The sequence below is a fragment of the Cyprinus carpio genome, unplaced genomic scaffold (assembly GCF_018340385.1).
Source record: "Cyprinus carpio isolate SPL01 unplaced genomic scaffold, ASM1834038v1 S000006530, whole genome shotgun sequence".
NCBI classification, from domain to species: domain Eukaryota; kingdom Metazoa; phylum Chordata; class Actinopteri; order Cypriniformes; family Cyprinidae; genus Cyprinus; species Cyprinus carpio.
Genome location: NW_024879195.1, coordinates 1052513 through 1074258, shown reverse-complemented (window position 1 = coordinate 1074258; position 21746 = coordinate 1052513). Strand labels below are relative to the sequence as shown.

General features: G+C 34.6%; 1 pseudogene; it reads right to left on the bottom strand.

The window, feature by feature from the left end:
- LOC122143914 overlaps positions 1 to 20842 on the bottom strand; it is a 102126-nt pseudogene extending 81284 nt beyond the window's left edge.
- Positions 20843 to 21746: the final 904 nt, after the last annotated feature.

Here is a 21746-nt window from a genome sequence, read left to right as displayed (position 1 = left end):
GAGACAGTGAAAAGTTTATATTATATTATATACTAGGACAGAGATATGATTTGCACTAAAGATATAGCACTACTGTTCTATACTATCCAAAAACATGAAGAAACTGATATTAAAAAAGTTAAAACACGTTTAGGCTAAAATAAACTTAACCAAACCCTTCCTGCATCTGCCCCTACTAATAATAATAATAAAAAAATCATTCATTCATTCATTCATTCATTCATTCATAGGCCTACATACAAACAATCAACTGTTACTTCTGATACTCAAAATATAAATTCTTTTTATTTAAAAGAAACTGAAATTGCAAACAAGGACTTTTTTTTTTTTTTTTTTACTTTCAGCCACACCTTGCAGGATGTAAAATCCTCTTAATAGCTGAACGGATCTTAAAACAAAGATAAATCTTTCTTCAGTGGACATTCAAACTGATGTTTTATTGTGAATATGAGACTGGACAGAAGAATCAATGCTGTATTAGATGCCAGGTGTCAGGTCAGTACATCTCTCTCTCTCATAACCCTCTACATAACACAATAAGCTGTTCACTTGAGTGAAGCAGACCAACATTCCTTTGCTAGTTCTGAAGTGACTTTTTCTATTTAGTAACACAGGCTTGGGCTCATCTGATAAACCGTCAACCTGAGATTTAAATCAGTGGCAGAAGGAAGTAGGTTTTTAAAAGAAACTCCTATTTATTTACATATGTGTATTGTCAAACTTTTGTAAAAAACGCAATATCATACAAGTAGCCATGTGACATGGGTTCATATCAGAATCACATCTGTGATGATATGGAGCCATTTTGCCACAGCTACACTCTAAATATAACACGATTTTAGCAGATGTGGTTGCTAGAATGACACATGACACTAAAATAATGCAATAAAACATTCATTAAACAACAGAAGATGTACCATAAAACAAAAGATTTTAAGATAACAAAAACTTTAAAGGAAAATTATTATTTAAACAAAATACTTTCAAATATCGAGTGTCCACGCAGGGAATTCTTGGAATATCAGTTTGCAGTTTTTGACAGTTTTTAAATGATATATTGTTTTTTTACTTCTAAAAAACTGTACAATTAACAGCACTTTGCTGTCTAAAATTATATGAAATGTCTGGTTAGATCTTTTACAATTTATTATAATAGTATGGGAACGGCTAACCTATATATTAACTAGTTATTACATATGTTTACAGTTAAATTACACAAATTTTTACAGTGTACCAGCAGCATGTATAGGCAACATGAATAGCACGGGGGTCCCACGGGGGAACAGGACTGCCACTGATGGGATTTCCCTAAGCACAGCTTCTTAGTGCCCTCAAAAACTCTAAACATGCCCCAGTATGGAATTACCATTTGGTTCAATAAAAATGAACGTAACTTTATAAAAACTGAACGTAACTTTTTCAGAAACTATCAAAAAATATGCCATTACAAAAAGAAGAAAAACACAATGAAAATGAAAAAAAATGAACTTAGTCGCACAAAATTTAACAGGCTCTTTAAATATGCTTCATTCTTTGTTAATGTTTTTCAAAGATTCGTTTTCGCTAATTGTGGATTTTGAATGCATTGCCACAGATTTCGCTTACGATTCGCAGCTTTTCGTTTGGTGTTTTGACACAAACCTCTCGTGGGGGCGGGGCTTAACAGCGATCTACTCTGATTGGATAGTGAGCTTTTGATGGACAGGTGCTCTCTGACCAGGAAGTACAGACGCCCACTCAGTGGCACGCATATTGGAAAGCTCTCGAGGTGATTAAATCTGGTCTCTACCCGCAAAAATTAATTTTTCACAGACAAAGTTAAAGAAATTTATTTTAAGCTCATACACAGGTTCTACCCTGTAAAGAAGTTTATACAAAGATTTAAATCTGACATTGATTTTACAAGCTCTTTTTGTTCGAGTTCTGAAGAAACTGAAAACTTATTTTGGTCATGTCACTACCACTCAGAAACTTTGGTATGATATTGTTGTGTTTGTCAAGTAAGATTTTGCCAGGCTTCTCAGTACATATGAAAAACATTAAATTTGGGTATTATGACTCTGACCCCACAAACGAAAATATCAGTTTTGTTATTAATTGAAATATTTTTTTCTAAACAAATTTCACATTCACAAATGCAAATTCTCCAACTGTAAACCTGTCTTCTCTGTTTTCCTAAAATAAATGGAAAACTATTTGAATGTAATCTCAGTATATAGAATTTGCTCTGCCTTTGATCTCATTGTGTAATTTTGTTTAGATTTTGGCCCTCTTTTTCTTTAGTTCTATTTTATTATTTTTTGTTTGTTTGTTTTGTTGAGGTTGATATTATGTGATGTATGTTTATACTTTTTAATGTTTTTGTTTTCTGCATTAATAAAAAAAAGAAAAAGAAAAAGAAAGCTCTCGCGGAGATTTGTATGCAATACATCGTGCCTTGTATTACTAAATATGTAAATAATATTTGACCTTTGATCGACTCAGTTTGTAAAGATGAGCTCTCAGGAGAGACACGGAGCAGCATCCTCTTCCTCCTCCGCTTGTCCTTCAAGGCGCAGCTTGAAGTAAGCTTGTGTTACTGAAGTAACCAATAACATCGATACAAGTTTTTCATGTTACAGTGTGCAACAGTTTGTTGCGGGTTATTATTGTCATTCAGTAACACAAGCTTACTTCAAGCTGCCTTGAAGGACAAGAGCTCATCTTTACAGACTGAGAAGGCAAATATTATTTACATATTTAGTAATACAAATCACCGCGAGAGCTTTTCCAATATGCGCGCCCCTGAGTGTTGTCTGTACTTCCCTGTCAGAGAGCACCTGTCCATCAAAAGCACACTATCCAATCAGAGTAGATGACTGTTAAGCCCGTCCCCACGAGAAGTTTGTGTCAAAACACCAAACGAAAAACTGCGAAACGTAAGCAAAATCTGTGGCAATGCATTCAGAATCCACGATTAGCGAAAACGAATCTTTGAAAAACATTAACAAAGAATGAAGCATATTTGAAGAGCCTGTTAAATTTGTGCGACTGAGTTCATTTTTTTTCATTTTCATTGTGTTTTTTCTTCTTTTGTAAAGGGGCATTTTTGATAGTTTCTGAAAAAGTTACGTTCAGTTTTATAAAGTTACGTTCAGTTTTATAAAGTTTCGTTCATTGTTATAGAAGCAAATGTAATTCCATAAAGTTACGTTCAGTTTTTAAGATATATTGCTCATTATATGCCATGTTCTTGCATGTGTGCTGCTTTGCCATCTAATTCTGAAAAGATTACTTTGAGTTTATTTGACATGGGACTCTCTCTTTCTTTCTCTCTCTCTCTCTCTCTACACACATTTAAGTGAATTCTATGGGTAATTTTACATTAACATGAACACATGAACAACGTCCACAACTGAATCAAGTCATAATTTTATGAAAAAAAATGTACAGCTAATTTGAGTGTTTATGGTGCATGATGAAATTACAAGTTCAAGTCCAAATTTGCTTGCAGAGTGTTTTATACTAAGTAATTATTAAATGTTTGATGCAAAATATATAAAATAACAAGACTATTGTTAAACACCAAATGTCAGAGCACATCTAGAGAAGAAAAGCATAGGGTTATTTTAACAGTTCAATCAAGAGCACAAAGGTTTGATTCTGACAGTATCACCAGGAAACACCTGCGCTGTTGGTTGGAAGCATCTATCCGATCTGTTAAAAACTGTTTTACATAAACAGCCATTTCAGTTTGACTTGAGCTCATATGACACAGAATAAAGATAAAGCATCATGATATCGGAATATTGTAGCGTATCAGGCCTGAACCAGACAAATTAAAGATTTGATCGGGAGCCTGGTTGAAACATGAGCCGAATTCCACAGAAAGGCAGGATGTTGTAAATCAGCTCCTAGCACCACAGTCTGATAACCAACCAACTCTTTCAGAGAACAGCTTTCAACATTAACACCATTAGAACAATTATTGACAATTTCAGTTCGGAGAAGAGATTGTCAAATTTGGGGCAAGTAATCCAGATTGATGGTCAAAGAGATGCACAGTGTGACCATCACATGTAAACCCATGATAGTAATCATGATCACAAGCTCTTTGGATTGACTTCCCCCACCTAGAAGGAAACCAGACTGAAATTCCTAAGGAGACCTGTTAACCTCTCTGGTCTTCACAGGACATATCCTTACTCCACAGAATGGCACAGAGAATGCCTTCCAATGCATATATGCACCAAAATTACCTCAAAAAAGACTTCTAAATGGAAATCAGTCCATTGCTTAACTCCATATCATTCATGTAACCCACACATTTGACTTTAATGTTTCTAATCACTTATTGTGTATGTCTTTTTAAATAACTCTTGAATAGCTGAAGGGATCATATTCATGTTTAGTATGTGTGTGTTCGAATCTTCTTGCTTGAAAACGTTTCTGACCATCAGTTATTTGTCAAATGTATCATATTCTCATTATAGGAATCATGTCCAAATTATACCCTGCAAGAGCAGGAAAATTCGGACCACGTGCTTGATAAGATAACATATGATTTATGAATGGGTGGGACAAACATCGCAACACACCGAGAAAAGACGATATCTAATTGGTCAAGACAACATTTGAGGTGTGGCCAAAAGGCCAGTTTAAATACTCAGGACACCATCAAATTTTTGCTTTTAGCTTTTGCTTTAGCTTTTAGCCTTTGCTTTTTAAGCTTTTAGCTTGCGTTTAGCTTTTGCTATCAGTCATGCCGGCTTTTAGCCTTTGCTTTGTCATCACTTTTAGTTAGCGTTGAGCACGGTTCCAGCGTGCTTCGGCCTGCACGCCTGCTGCTACTTAGCCACGATGAGAAGAAACACCACCTAGTCTCGTCAAACTTTACTTCTTTTCTTTTTCTTTAGTTTCTTTTCTTTTCCGTTTGAGAGTTTCGTGTTCTGAGTTAAGTTTTGTAACGCCGTGTCTCCGAGTCTGACCTCGCGTGCCCGTCTGAAACTTCAGCCAGCCCACAACTCCGCATCATCAGCCAGAGCCCAACCACGGGCTTTCCCAAGACGTCACTTCAACGACTACTGAATTTTCCGCCAGACACGAGCCCCAAAAGTTACAGACTGCAGCTTTAATATTTATTATGAAGCCCTAATTTGACTTTATATGTGTGTGTGTGTAAGATATAAAAACTGCAAAATGGTTACATACGATGGCAGTGTGTGTCATGCTGTAGTGTAGTCTATATAGTCATGTAATAAATACAGAATTTAATAGTCACTTTTTGATTATTTTACTGTATGAAGTCTTAAGGATGAAAATGATGATAGAGAAAAAACTATTTGATTGCACATGATGGATTCACTGATCATTAATTTACAGATGCTTCTGAGCTGTTTGTAATGGGTTGAAATACTGTGCACTAGCCCCCAGTATACACAGACAGACAGTCCATAACAAAAACAAAGACCATGTTATCAGCACACACATTTATCTGACTTCTCAATGAAAAAGCAAGTTTTAAAATGTAGGTATATTTTCAAAATTAAAACTAAATACATTAACAAATGAATGAATGAATGAATGAATAAATAAATAAATAAATAAATAAAATAAATACTATAATTAATATTGCACTATAAATGTTTGAGGACTGCTTAGGTGTTAGAGAGAATATAGTGCACCTTGTCTCGAAAAATTTGATTGATGAGGGTCATAAAAGCCATCTGTTTTGTACACCTGTAGTGCATCGAACGGCATCGGGTGTCTGGGACTGTGTGATTACTGGTACGACCATATCAGCGAAAGGTATTTAGAAAGATTGTAAAACATCTAAAGGTTTTCGGGGTTTGCAACCCAATTGTAAACTAATTAGTTTTGAGGGGGTCTGCCATTGTAAATGGTGGTGCTGCGGATCAGCTAAAGCTCAACATTTTGCGTTCAGTGATCAAAGGGTGACAATTTAAACTATTTATGATGTAGACCTGTGAGCGTGAGGTTAGCTGAAAGTTCATTTACTGGTCAAAAGTATGTGAGATCTATGATTGTTTTTAACAAGACAGTCTATGCTGTAGGAAAATGTTTAATTTGAGTTAATTTAGTTTATTTTAGTTACATTTATTATTTTTATTCACACAAGTATCATAGTACTGAGACTGCTCTCCTTAGAGTTACAAATGACCTGCTCTTATCATCTGATCGTGGTTGTATCTCTCTATTAGTGCTATTGGATCTTAGTGCTGCGTTCGACACTATTGACCACACTATTCTTTTGAATAGATTAGAACACTTTGTTGGCATTAATGGAAGTGCATTAGCATGGTTTTAAATCGTACTTATATGACCGCCATCAATTCGTAGCAGTGAATGAAGAGGTATCATATTGTTCACAAGTGCAGTATGGAGTACCACAAGGCTCAGTACTAGGGCCGTTACTCTTCCCGCTTTACATGTTACCCTTGGGAGATATCATCAGGAAACACGGTGTTAGCTTTCACTGTTATGCTGATGATACTCAACTCTATATTTCTTCGCAGGCCGGCGAAACATACCAATTTGTAAAACTAATGCAATGCATAGTCGATATAAAAAACTGGATGACGAGTAATTTCTTACTGCTAAATTCTGAAAAAACAGAGGTGTTAATTATAGGGCCTAAAAGCTCTGCATGTAATGACCTAGAACGCTGTCTAAGCCTTGATTGCTGCTCTGTCAATTCTTCGTCATCAGTTAGGAACCTAGGTGTTCTATCTGATAGCAACCTTTCCTTAGAAAGCCATGTTTCTAGCATTTGTAAAACTGCATTTTTCCATCTCAAAAACATATCTTAATTATGGCCTATGCTCTCAATGTCAAAAGCAAAAATGTTAATCCATGTGTTTATGACCTCAAGGTTAGACTATTGTAAAGCTCTATTGGGTGGTTGTTCTGCACGCTTAGTAAACAAACTCCAGTTAGTCCCAAAATGCAGCAGCTAGAGTTCTTATTAGAACCAGGAAGTATGATCATATTAGCCCGGTCCTGTCAACACTGCACTGGCTCCCTATCAAACATTGTATAGATTTTAAAATCTTGCTTATTACTTATAAAGCCCTGAATGGTTTAGCACCTCAGTATTTGAACGAGCTCTTGTTACATTATAGTCCTCCACGTCCGCTCCGTTCTCAAAACTCTGGCAATTTAATAATACCTAGAATATCAAAGTCAACTGCGGGCAGCAGATCCTTCTCCTATTTAGCGCCCAAACTCTGGAATAACCTACCTAACATTGTTCGGGAGTCAGACACACTCTTGCAGTTTAAATCTAGATTAAAGACCCATCTCTTTAACCTGGCTTACACATAACATACTAATACACTTCTAATATCCAAATCCGTTAAAGGATTTTTAGGCTGCATTAATTAGGTAAACCGGAACCGGGAACACTTCCCATAACACCCGATGTACTTGCTACATCCTTAGAAAGAATGGCATCTACGCTAATATTAGTCTGTTTCTCTCTTATTCCGAGGTCACCGTAGCCACCAGATCCAGTCTGTATCCAAGTCAGAGGGTCACTGCAGTCACCCGGATCCAGTATGTAAAGGACCTCTACAGCCCTGAAAGACAGCGGAGACCAGGACAACTAGAGCCCCAGAGACAGATCTCCTGTAAAGACCTTGTCTCAGACGACCACCGGGACAAGTCCACAGGAAACAGATGATTCTTCTGCACAATCTGACTTTGCTGCAGCCTGGAATTGAACTGCTGGTTTCGTCTGGCCAGAGGAGAACTGGCCCCCCAACTGAGCCTGGTTTCTCCCAAGGTTTTTTTTCTCCATTCTGTCGCTGATGGAGTTTTTGGTTCCTTGCCGCTGTCGCCTCTGGCTTGCTTAGTTGGGGACACTTCATTTACAGTGATATCGTTGACTTGATTGCAAATTATTGCACAGATACCATTTAAACTGAACTGAGCTGGATGATGACATCACTAAATTCAATGATGAAGTGCCTTTAACTGTCATTTTGCATTATTGACACACTGTTTTCCTAATTAATGTTGTTCAGTTGCTTTGACGCAATCTTTTTTGTTTTAAAGCGCTATATAAATAAAGATGACTTGACTTGACATTTTTCAAGCCTCAATACAAACATAGACTGCAAATGCAAACAAGTACACAAACACAAGCACTACAAATCACAATCACACACACACACACACAAACGTAAACATACAGAAAACTTGAACAAGCACACAAACAACACAAACATACCGACTAAAACTTAAAAAACAAACACAAATATACACCCGAACTCAAACAAGTACACAAATATACAAACAAACAAGTCACAAAAACAAACATAAACATACTGTACAAACAAACATAAACCACAAACACAAGCATACAAATGCAAACATACAAACTAAAAATGACAAACAAGCATACAAACGTTAACAACAACACAGACATACAAGTGCAAACATACTGTACACACAAACATACAAACTAAAAGATTAGACTTTCTTTCTCACTTTACTAATGGTGTTGTTAACCATGCTGTTTAAATGCAACATATTTATTTTTTCACACTATAATGTTTTATTTTATTAAAATAAAAAACAGTTGGGTCTTTATAGATTTAATTTACTAAGATTTGATCAAATAATTGATTGTGATGACAAATATCTTACTGATACAGCTGTTTTTAAAAAAATTGTTTTAAAAAAGTATTTATTTTTTAGCTTTCATGTAGGATTCATGTCCACACTCAAATGTTTTTAGTAAGAGTCCTGAGACAAATGAAAAATAGATGCGTGAAAAGACTTCCCTCTTTAAGATATTTTTAATGACAGACTAAAAGTTTTAGACTGTTAAAAACAATAGAGTTTATGCCTTTCTCTTGAATATGTATACAGTGACTGATGAGTACATGAAGCAGAAGAAACATAACCTCATAAATGCATTGTGGTTGATATTAATTAAAAAAAGACTTAATTTATATATCATATCTTACTATCTTTTCAAAACATAATAAACATTTTTATGACTTTTTAAATGCGAACAACCGGTTTTTGTTGGAAGTTAAAAAAAATAAATAAGATAAAAAACATAGTGTTATGTTTCTTAGTTAGAATGCTTATAGTCTGTAGTAAAATCACATATTTAAGCTAAAACATTCTTTCAAACACTCAAAAAGTTTTCACAGACATTCCTCACAAACTGCCCACAAGGTCCTTAAGTTTTGTTTTAACATTTAGCTGTAGGTGAGACCCTGATGAAATTATTTTACGCTCAGTTTTGGGAAGGTTACTATGGAATTGTAATAGGTTAAAGATAACAAATTACCATATTTAAAATCTAAAAGGTAGTGTAACTATTTCAATTTCTTTAAAAAAAAAAGTAATGTGACTGATTACATTTGATTACATGTTTTAAGACTTTTCTAAATATGTAATGTTTTTCAACCGTTAATCTTTTGAAACATGTAAACCGGTCAGGGGTTAACATTATAGTAGGACTCAACAACTAATGACTGTCACTTTCAAAATCCTTCATTAGTTAAATTAGGATGGTAATAATTTCATTTTAAAGCACAACCACCACTAAATCAGATTTGCTCGGAGATTGTTCTGAGATTAAATACATATTTAAAAACACAACAAGATAGTTTAATAGCTATGGTACTGTTTTGAAATCAAGTTTTTTGCATAGCTATGAAGGGGAAAGCCCCCCGGCATCTAACAACGGGTTGGTTAAACAGTTCAACTTAATAAATAAATATACATCACCCAAATAGGAAATAAGCGTGTGTCCTTAACTCCGGAAACATCTGTTTCTCATATTTTAGAGCAGTCAATGCAGTTTATGAAGTATATCAATTAAATCTGCATGTGTGTGAAAAAAATACTCAGATGTAACCTGAATCTCTGTAATCGTTAACATTTTCATAATTAACTGCGATTTAATTATATTTTTTTCTCAGTAACTGATTACAATACATTTATTTTGTAATCAAATTACATAATTTAGCTATATGTAACTAGTTGCTCCCTAACACTGCATTATTACAATAATAGATGGTTCTAAAGGACTTTTCAGAGGGATATGCAAGTGGCTGGCTTGAGACCAGTGGAGGTGTCGGTAAGAACAGTCCAGTCCAGTCACTTCAATTACACAGCTTCTTTCTTTATTAAGTATGTATATGTGAATGTCTGTGCGCGTGTGTGGGTTTCTAGGAGGAAAAAAAGGATATGGGATACAATTAGCTACATAATGCCACAATACAAGGGCCACAATTCATTTGAATATTGAAAGGTTTAAGAACTTAGATTGCAGGAAATTAGCTAGGTAGCCTACAAACAAAGTCAATACATACATTTTCTCTGCCCAGTAATTAATGAACTGGTCATGCCTATAAATACTCAAATGCACGTATTCTTACAATTACCACAGTAAGCCACACGAACAATATAAGCCAAGTTAAACTGTTCAATCTAACAGTAGAAACATATGGAACTTACATAGTTCAGTAACGCACACAAGGCAGAAGACACAGCATTTCCAGCAGCAACACACTAGGATTCCTCTCCATGAACAAAAAGGATGAGGCTATGTATTCAGGTGCTGCCTAATAAAGTCTGTGGCTAATTAAGGCTAAATAATTAAAGGTGTGGTGAACTGCATGGGAACTGAGTGACTAAGAAAACTGGGACGTGGCAACTGCAGGAGAGAGAGAAAAACCTCCAAACAATGGTGAAAGAGTTCATTAACCTCTTTAACGTTAAAAATGCAGACAATATCACTTAATACTAGTTTGGCAAACAAGGGTTTGCTCATAAAACAAGCAAGACCAAAGAAAATTATTTGGTTTCAGGAACACACGAATCCTAACGCCTAATGCTTCACAAGATAACATAACAACGGTTGCTCCATTACAACACAGCCAACACGTCAAGCCTGTTTTAGCACATGCATATCGTATTATTCTTGAATATAATCGTCTAGTCTAAATATGTTTTGAATATAATCGTCTGTTTTTGTTTTACCAAGAGGGTTCAACTGAACACGTTTAACTAATATCCCATTAGCCGCGTTTTCCACTGTCGGCTTAAAGCGGGCGTGCTAGTGCGTGCCAGGGCCAGTAGCGTTTCTATTTGTCATTGTGACTAGTCGAATTATAATTAGGACTATCCGAATTACAATTGTGACTATCCGAAATTATATTTATAGATAGTCAAACCAAGTTTTAAATGCTAAAACGGCTTGCGATACGTCGCCACAAACGTAACTTTGTGACGTTGCCTGTAAGTAACTGCGACGTTGTGGCAACGTAGTGTTGTGCTGGTAATCAGTTGGTAATTTTTTATAATTATTTATTTTTTATGGGCGCACATGCAGTAGTTTTAACCTAATTTATGTCCTCATGTGCCCAAACTAATTTAAAGGCTGTTTCAGCAGCTGTGAATGATGAGTACAGACTCGAAGTGAATTCAGTTCATTTATTAACAAACAAATATGACCAGTAATACACCCAAATTATTAATAAATATTTTGCTGTATAGGATATACAGCACATTTTGCTGTATAGGATATACAGCGAAATATGAATGAAAGCATTCAGCCCATAAAGAAGCACATAGATTGAGATATATTAATAATAAATACATTTCCATATATTTAAATATCTATACCCTTCTGTAAGCATCCAGGGTCAAAACATTATGCACAAACATGCAAGTCTTAGTAGGCGCTCAGCACATTGCATTTAAATATTTTAAGAGCCATCATTAACCATGCACACAATTCATCAACCAATCACATGCTCCCACAATAATACAACACCCTTAACCAAACCACTACAAATAATTAACTGAAAATCATATGCAATATATTATGAACAGATGTATTATAGCAAATCAAGTTTAATGAATCTCACACCTATAGCATTATGGCCAGTTCACACTGCCACAAAAACGATTTTAAAAAAACATGCTTATTTTGTTTTGTTTGAACTGTGTTTACCCTGTTGGAGTATGGCGGTGTGAATTGGGTTTTAGGTGCTTTGGAAATGAAAAAAAAAAAAAAAAAAACAGTGTATATGATATATAAATATGTATATGTTTATGATGTTTAAGTTATTTTCTTTAATTTTTTGTATTTTTTGTTATTCTTACTTTCTCTGCTCTTGCAATTTCATGTCCCTGAGTAATATCTGCATCCACCGAAGTCTGAAGAGAACACAATATGCTAGTAGACAGCAATCCATATGAGAGAGAGTTCTGGTGTGGAGGGTGGATCTGGAACTGACTTCTGTACAGTTTGTCACATCTCTTGATTATCTCGACTGTCTTCACAAATTGCCCTGAAATACAATTCAAACATTAACAATGATTGTTATAAATGTAACATGAGGCTCTAACATTCACAATGCTCATTTTGGCCTCTACAGCTCATTTTGGTAATATAGTTAATATCAGTAATACGCAGCATGCACGATACAAGAAAATGGTCAGTAACATCATCACTTTGAGGTATGATATCTATATCAGTAAGATCGATTCCATGCGATATAATTAAATCTAGCGTATGATTAAAATGAGGAGTGGGCCCGGTGACATTTTGCTTGACTCCAAAACAGTTTATTTGGTCAGTAAATACATGTCCTAATGCATCATGTGTATTATCAACGTGAATGTTAAAATCTCTGACAATTAGCGCTTTATCAATGGGCCCGGGAGATCTCGGGAGATCCGATGTGTCTAGCGAGATCTGACTGGTCCACTGATCTGTAATATAGAACATATATAGTTCAGTGGACTGGTCTTGCGAGAAGGTGATGATATCCTCGTGCAGACCTTTCAGATATATTTGCATTACACTGGTCCTTTCACCAGTGGTATGTAATGTAAGATAAGTTGTAAGGTATGTAAGATATTATGTTCACATCAGGCAAGTGGCCGCATAATAAGCGGGAAAATTACGCAGTGAAGTCTTTATCCAGTCATAAAAACAGAATTCACAGTTTAATGCGGAATGTCACGGAATTTCTCAAATTTTGAATTAATTAACCAAAAGTAGGTCATTACACTTAAATCAAATCACGATATGGACTAGTATCTGTAAATAGAAAGCCTCACAAGTCAATTTAAATATGAATCCTGCATGTTCTGCCTGTCTCTGTCAATGCATTGCGCAGATGCACGGTTTACACACACACACACACACGGAAGCGCGTGTGACGTTTGCGGTGATTTCAGCGTCTGCCGTCTCACTAAATGAGGATGTAAACACATGAAGAACATCTCAAGAACTGCTCTTAGAATCACTTCATGAGCATTTTACAGAAGATTTGAGTAAAACTAGCGTCATATCACATACACAGGGCAACCCGTCAAAATGAAAGTCCAGTTTGAAATAGTGACAATAGAATGTATATAGCCTACTACTACTACTACTGCGTCCTGGGTACACCGGGCCTGTGCAGAAAAACACACGGGGTGGAGGTGGTGGGAGAGTTAGCAGCGTGCTGTATACTTACCCCGGACTTATGAGCGTCAACCCCTGTATGTTTCCAGCACGGCTCTCCGCTCTCTCAGCTGAGCCTGCTTCTCAACGAGGTCACGGATCTGCTTCTCCACAGCCTCCAGCTCGAGCTGCACTCAAAAGTAGACACACATCCGCCATTAATGCAAGGAACAGTGAGTAAAACAATGGTAATGTGTGTGAATAGAGTATTAACAATGTAAGCGAGAGTAGCGGCAACCTAACGGGCTATAAGCTAACAGCAGACTCTGGAAATCAAAATAAAACTAGTGATAACAAGGCGCTCTGATTGTTTTTGTTGTAGAATATGATAGAGGATATATCCACACATTATAGAAATGAAAATGATGGTGTATAAAACAGATTTTAAGATAAAAAATAGACGATAAACATTTAACTTGATGGAGCTCAAACTCAAAAACACACTGTAGCAACAAAACAGAAAGTTACATATTTTTGACAGCTCCTTATTAGAAATAAACAAACTAGAGAATAGGGGAAATGCAGAAAATAAAAATATTAATATTGAAAACATACAAAAAAATCTTAAGATGCCAGAATTCACATTTTTATATTTTACAGATCCATGATGATATATTGTAAAAATGTCTTTTTTATGGCTAAAATTTATGTCTTTTATATTTTTTTAATTTATTTCTCTTACTTTTTTTTAATAGATTATCTTTGTTGGTTGCTTCCATTAGAAATTTTCTTGGAACTTCCCCTCTGTTTTAGAGTCTCGGATCACTCCTGAAATCACAGTACAAATTTTTATCAATATTTGTTTCAATGAAAAATCAAAACGTGTTTGAAAACACAGTGGTTTGAAATAGTTTCAGCCCATTTAAGACCGCATGCAAGTGACGTCACTGATAGACTCTACAGTGCAGACTTTTAGGTTAAATTAATTAGCTTAATTTCATTTATCTATTGACAAATTATCAGCAAAAACATTTACAAAGCTATCAAAATCGCTCCTTTACGCATAAGATGTCATTAAAAGTCCAAACTTTCATTAATAAGAGCTCAAATCTAGTATGCTATAATTATGTTTCTACGCTAGCGTAATATTTGCTAGCAGACATTTCAGATCATTAAGGAAAGATACCATCATCACAGGGTGTAAATACTAACAAAAGTACTTAAAATAGACTGTGGATAATATTAACATGTTACTTAACCAATCTGTTGCAGTTGTTGAACTTTTCTTTGGTATAACGTAGGACTGGTAGAAAAGGTAGAAGGGGGTATAGAGTTGGTTTGAAAAAGGAAGGATCACATTGCTGCTCTCACACTATTTAAATGAAGGAAATTATTACATTTGAAAAGTAATTTAAAACAATGCTTTCACTTGTTTTATTTTGTTCAACTTTTGAGGAGCTACAGCCTATGTACAAAAGACATCTGTTAGAGAAAAAAAGAGGATATTAAGAAAAAAGTTAATCCGTTTATATCTTAGGCGATTTAAGGTACGTTAAATTGTAAACACCACATCTGCGTTAGTGTTTTTATCTGCCGACGGTTAGTCTGGTTTCTCCAAAGGTTTTTTAACTCCAGTCTCGGCATCTTGCAGATTTTTCTTTATTTACCACTGTTGCCTGTGGCTTGCTTGCTGTATGTATGAAGACTAAAGCATTTAGCACCAACTATTAAAACAGTGAGGGTGTTTTTGACCATATAGACACAACAGTATGTCTTTCTGTAAAGATTCTTTGAAATGTTATGCATTTTGAAAAATGTATAAATGTCTTACATTGATATTGTGCATAAATTTCTGTACAATTATTATATTATAATTGCAAGTAATAATTATATAACAATTATAAACTATTTAGCTGTATTTTTAGTTACTTTCAGTGCACAAACAACCATTATTTACTTACTATACTTAATGGTATAAATATAATGGGCATACTGACATACTTTGTGTAAAATTAATATAATATTCGTTTTACACAAAATAATAATATAGTACTGTATATAATACAACAATAACACGGTTCTGCACAAGCAATTGCGATATTATATAATTTAGATTAACAATGTAAATTTACACACACACACACATACATATATATATACATACATACATATATATACATACATATACATATACACATATACATACATATATATATATATATACAGTATATATACATATATATATATATATATATATATATATATATATATACATATATATATATATATATATATATATATATATATATATATATATATATATATATATATATATATATATATAAAAACTAACCTAGCAGCCTAATCGGGTAGCTGTATGCTATGCTGGTACACGAAAAAAAAAAAAAAAAAAAAAAAAAACGAGAAATGTTTGATTTCACAACCTATAGCCTATGAAACATGTAATTTAAAAGACATTAATGGTCATTACAGCCAGTGTTGGGGAAAGTTACTTTTAAAAGTAATGCCTTACAATATTGCGTTACTCCCTAAAAAAGTAATTAAATACGTTACTTAGTTACTTTTTATGGAAAGTAATGTGTTACATTACTTTTGCGTTACTTTTGCGTTGCTTTTTAAATATGAGCAGGGCTTGATTGTTTTTAATATAAGAAGTTCTATTTATAGCAAATGTAAAAGCCCTTTCACACCAAAAAGTGTGATGAATAAACCTCAGGCTGAAGGAAAAGTAAATTCACGTCTGTACAGTAGAACACAGGAGAAGAAGGTTCAACACTCTTCAGCAATCTTTTTTTTTTCTTTTTTTTTAATTTTAACGAACTTTATTATGAACAATGCACAGGACAATAGGTACAGAGAACACTACAAATACTGTGCAACCTGCACAACAAAAAATGACATGTACAGACCAGAGGATAATAACATATTAATTAATATATAGAAGGGGAAAATTAAAGATTATTCAGTTCCTTCAGGAGATGAAACGTTCTTTTAGCCTTCATGTTTTGCATGTTTTCTGTTGTTTTGTAATATGATTTAAAGTCCAGATGAAATACATTAAAGCAAGGTTGTGAATTAGACCATTTACATTTGTGAATATGGTATTTTCCGAAGATAATAAACAGTTGAATAACAAAAATTAAATTTTTGGACAAACCACATAAATCAAAGTATAACATGACATCAAAAATATTGATTCTGATGTTTACATTTAATTTTGTGATTATAAATTCTTCCAAATCAGACCAAATTTTTTTCAAATTTTTTGTGTACATACAGTGATAAAATAAAGGAAAAATAGTCTCCCTATTTGATTGGCAAAGGACACAGGACTCTTCTATGTTTATTTTAAATCTTCTTAGCGTATCTTTAGCAGGATAAATTTGATGTAAAATTTTAAATGAAACTTATTTTATTATTAATACAGTATTTATAAATAGTAGTATTAGCCTTTTCCCAATTTAAATCACCCATGGTTGAATACCAAAAAAAACTTTGCAGCAGGTGGAACCGAGCACAAAATTTGATTTCTAATATATTAATTGGTGTATTCTTCTTTGTAATGTCTGTATCTCCAATAAAAATTCTATTAAATTCAGCACTAATATCTGTGAATGATATGTGTTTTAGAATTTGAAGTGAACCTGTAGGTATTGCATCAAATACAACTGCGTATTCTTTTGGTGTCACTGGGAAGTTAAAGTTCTGAAGAAATTCTGAATATGACATGAGAAAACCATCTTTGTTCAGTAACTGTCCTACCAACAGAATTCCTCTATCAAACCATGGCCGACAAAACAGAGACTTTTTTTTTATAAAGTATTTCTTTGTTATTCCAGATAAAGTATCTATGTGGACTAAAGTTATGTTTATAGATCAATATCCAAGATAGAAGGGCTTGTTTATGGAAGTCAGCTAATTTCAAGGGAATTTTTATCAATAGAAAAATTACATTTCAGTAGAAAATGTATGCCACCAAGAGTATTGAACAAATATGATGGAAAAGCATTCCAGATGCTGTCAGGGCTTTTCAAGAATTCTATAATCCATTTTATTTTAAAAGTGTTATTTATAGTATGAAAATCAAGCACCTCCAGACCACCTTGGTCTCTACATCCTGTGATAACATCTTTTTTGAGATAATGGGTTGTTTTTTTTTTTCCTCCAGATATAATCATACAGTATTTTATCCAATTTTTTAATTGTATTTTTTGGGATATCCAGCGATAAGGCAACATATACAGAGCGTGATATACCTTCTGCCTTTGATATTAAGACCCTGCCAAATAGAGACAAGTCTCTCATTAACCATGAATTTAGTTTAGATTGTATTTTTTTAACAATTTGATCAATATTTAACTTATGTCGTTCCTCTTTATTTTTACAAATTACAATTCCAAGATATGTCACTTTTTCATGAATTGGTATTCCATCAAAACTGGCCAGAACAAAACTGATTTATTAATGTTCATTACCAACCCTGATACATCACTAAAATGTTTTGATACTATTTACTGCAGTCCCAATTTGGTTTCGGTCACTTAAAAAGATGGCTGTGTCGTCTGCAAGTTGGCAAATTTTAAACTTTTTACCAACAGCATTAATTCCTGAAAAGGGAGACATTTTTATGTGTGTAGCCATTGTCTGAGCAACTAAGAGAAACAAAAATGGAGACACCGGGCAGCCTTGTCTAATACCATGTGATATACTAAATCTTTCTGATGTGCCTGTTTTCAGTTTAACAGAACTAGAACACCCATTATATAAGGTTTGAATTGCCTTATGAAAATAGTTACCAAAACCAAAAAAGGAAATAGATTTTAATATAAAGTTATGCTCGATGGTGTCGAAGGCTTTATAAAAGTCAATGAATAGTATGAAGCTATCATTCGGAAGAAGGTCACTGTAATCTATCATGTCTAAAATGAAACGTATGTTATTGCTTATGTCTCTTTTGGGCATAAAGCCAGATTGTTCTTCATCTATAATTTGGTATAGGCTATGTTTAAGTCTTTTGGCAAAAATTAAAGCAAATAACTTTGCATCATTGTTAAGTAAACTAATGGGTCTCCAGTTTTCAATGTGTAATTTATTCTTATTTGGTTTGGGAATTAAAGTAATCACACCCTGTTTCATAGTCGGAGGAAGTTCACCTTTTTCAATGGCTTCTTCAAACACAGATAGCAGGAAAGGAGAGAGTTTGTCATTAAATACTTTATAAAATTCTCCTGTTAAGCCGTCATTCCCGGGTGTTTTATTGTCTTTTAAAAGTTTAACACATTCCACCAGTTCAGGTAAGGAAATTCTTCCATCACAAATCTCTCTAAATTCTTCATTTATTTTCCTAGCATTTGTGGAGATGTTATTTAAAAAAGAATCTATGCCAGAACCAGTGGAAGCGGATGAGTAAAAGTCCTCATAAAAGCTAGCAACATATTTTGAGATTATTTTAAGATTATTGGTAATACTTCCACTGACTGACAAATTAGTTATTGTATTATATTCAGCATTTCTCCTTTCTAATCCAAAAAATACTTTGTATTTTTCTCTCCTTTTTCAATCCATTTACATCTGGATCTAACAAAAGCACCTTTAGTTTTTTCTTTGTATATGTCATCTAGTTTACTTTGTAATAAAATCAGATTTTCTTTCTCATGTTCATTTAGATTGCCGTTAGATTTTATTTGTAAGTTTAATATTGCTTTAATGACTTGTGATTCATTTTCTCTTCTTTTCTTTGCTAAATACTTCCCTTTTTTAATAGCCATCTTGCGAATTTCAAATTTTGTTAGTTCCCAATTTTGTCCATAGTTACCAGAATTACAAGCTTGTTTCCAAAATTTTTCAATGATCCTACTAATTTCTAGTTTAAAATCTAAGTTGTTAAGTAATGAATTATTAAGTTTCCAGTAACTGGAAGTATTATTCTGAGAAAAACAATTGCTCAAGTAAATTTTAATAAGTATAAGTTTATGGTCAGTTAATACGGCTGGTTCTATCGTCACATCTTTGACCTTATCTTCAAGGTCATTGGAGATGAGCCAAAAATCTATGCGTGACTGCAAAGACAGACTTCTATTGCTCCAAGTATACATTCTCTGCGATTTGTTCCTTTCACGCCAAATATCCATAAGTCCTAGACGCAAACATGTATTTTTAAGTTCACAATTTATGTTTGCAGGTTTTGGAGGCCATCTATCCAAGTTATCATCAAATACTGTATTAAAATCACCTCCCCATAAAACCTTAGCTTCTGAAAATTTCAAATTAAGTTGACAAATTCTTGCCTCCACATTTTTTTTTATTTTTTGTCGTTGGTGGCATAAATATTAACCATTATGAATTGTTTCTGCTCCAATTCACATACTAAAATAATTAATCTTCCTGAAACGTCTTTTTCACTATGTAGAATTTGACCCTTAAAGTTTCCTTTTAAAATAGCCACACCTGCTGATCGATTATTTCCATTCGAAAACCATATTTCACTCCCCCATTGGTTCTTCCAAAAAGATTCATCTTCTGCACATGCATGAGTTTCTTGAGTAAAATAAAAGTCTGCATTTTTAGCTCTGCAGTACAAAAAAAGCTTTCCTTCTAAGTAAATCTCTTAAACCTCTGGCACTGACAGAACAAACATAAAGAGACATCAAGAAAGAAAAAAAGACAAAAGTACTAGTTTAACTTTAGTGTTTTCTATAGGCAACAGGTTTCTTGCATAACTAAATGGAACTTTTGCATAAACCATCCTCTTTTCACATTTGGGTTAAATAAACCTATTACACTTTGGAATTATTTATCAAACTCTAAAGTCCCCATAAAACTTTCCTTTATCACGATAAAAGGATAAAGCTGAAAAACTTTATGAACAAAATGTAAACATTTTCAGAACTAACTACCTGTTATACAGTACATCTAGGTTGGACGTATTTCTCTGCCATCGATGAATGCTCTCGCCCGCTGAAATAAGCAGCTTTGCCTTCTTTTCTGGCTTGGTCCACCGCGGGCCACAGTCGACTCCTTGCTTCCATGTCTGCGGCTGTGAGATCTCCCTTGAAGCGTAATCCTTGAGTTTGCAGAAAGGGACTCTGCCTGGCGTGTTTCCAAATGAGATCCCTCGCCGTTCTTGAAGTAAATCTGATGATGATCGGCCGTGGATTCCGCCGCTGATCCTCCCCAGCTCTGAGTCGGCCGAGTCGGTGTGCGATGTCCACCGCCGCCGTCACTTCGTTCTTCTGCTCCTCTGGGACCACGGCTCTGCAGACCTCCTTCACTCTCTCTTTCACCTTTTCCGAGGAGGTTTTCAGCCACCCCATGAAGTCGCAGGCACCACCTGCGGCTGTATCGTTCCTGGTCGTTTATCTGCTGTTCCAGTTCAGCAGCTTTTTTCTTCAGTTCCATTTTTTCTTTTTTCAGACTTTCGTTTTCTTTTTTCAGACCCATAACATCAGAATGAATTGAGTTTAAACTTTCACAGATGCTATCAATTTCTTTGGAGTTGTTCTTTATCATTATTTCCAGGTGGTCTGCTCGGTTGTTGATTTTTTCTGAAAGAATCTGTATAATGTTGTTCTGGACTTCCATTAAGCTTGGCTCTGAAGCCGCGGCTGGTTCAACATTCTTGTTTTTTTTTTTTTTTTGGTGCAGGTGTCTTACTTGGTGTACTAGGAGAAGATTCACATCTTCCTCCAGCTTTACAGGCGTATGAATGAGTGTCCTCAATTTTTTCGCTTTTCTTTAGCGTGGTCCACTTCCATCCCTTCCAGCGCAGACATCTGCTTTCTGATTGACATTTTGCTAGCAGACCTTTTGCAAGCTAACTTTTCAGAATTGTTCAACGACAGCGATAAAGTTCTGTTTGTATGTTCAAATCGTCTTTCTCAGTTCTTGTAACGAATTCAAAAATTATTCACTTTATATTCGGGGGGAAAAATATGCACTACATTCAAAAATTTTGCAAGAAATCATGTTGCCGTACCTCCAAAAACGCCTTATCACTGCGCCATCTTGGCTGCCCCCTGAAATATGTTCTAAATTTTTGCAAGAAATCATGATATGATCCGGTACTGTCACGTCCTCATAATGTGCCAGTTTGGTCGTTGGGACGTACTCGCTAAGTTACAGCAACGTTCCACTGCGCTAACGTCGCCACATGAATATGGGAATCACAAAGAGTTGTTGCTGGGTTATATGGTACGTCGTTGTGTGGTGTTTTTTAGTAATGTCCTCACAACATGCCAGTTTGGTCGTTAGGACGTTCTCACCATGTTCCAGCGACGTACCAAATGTCGCCACGACAATATTG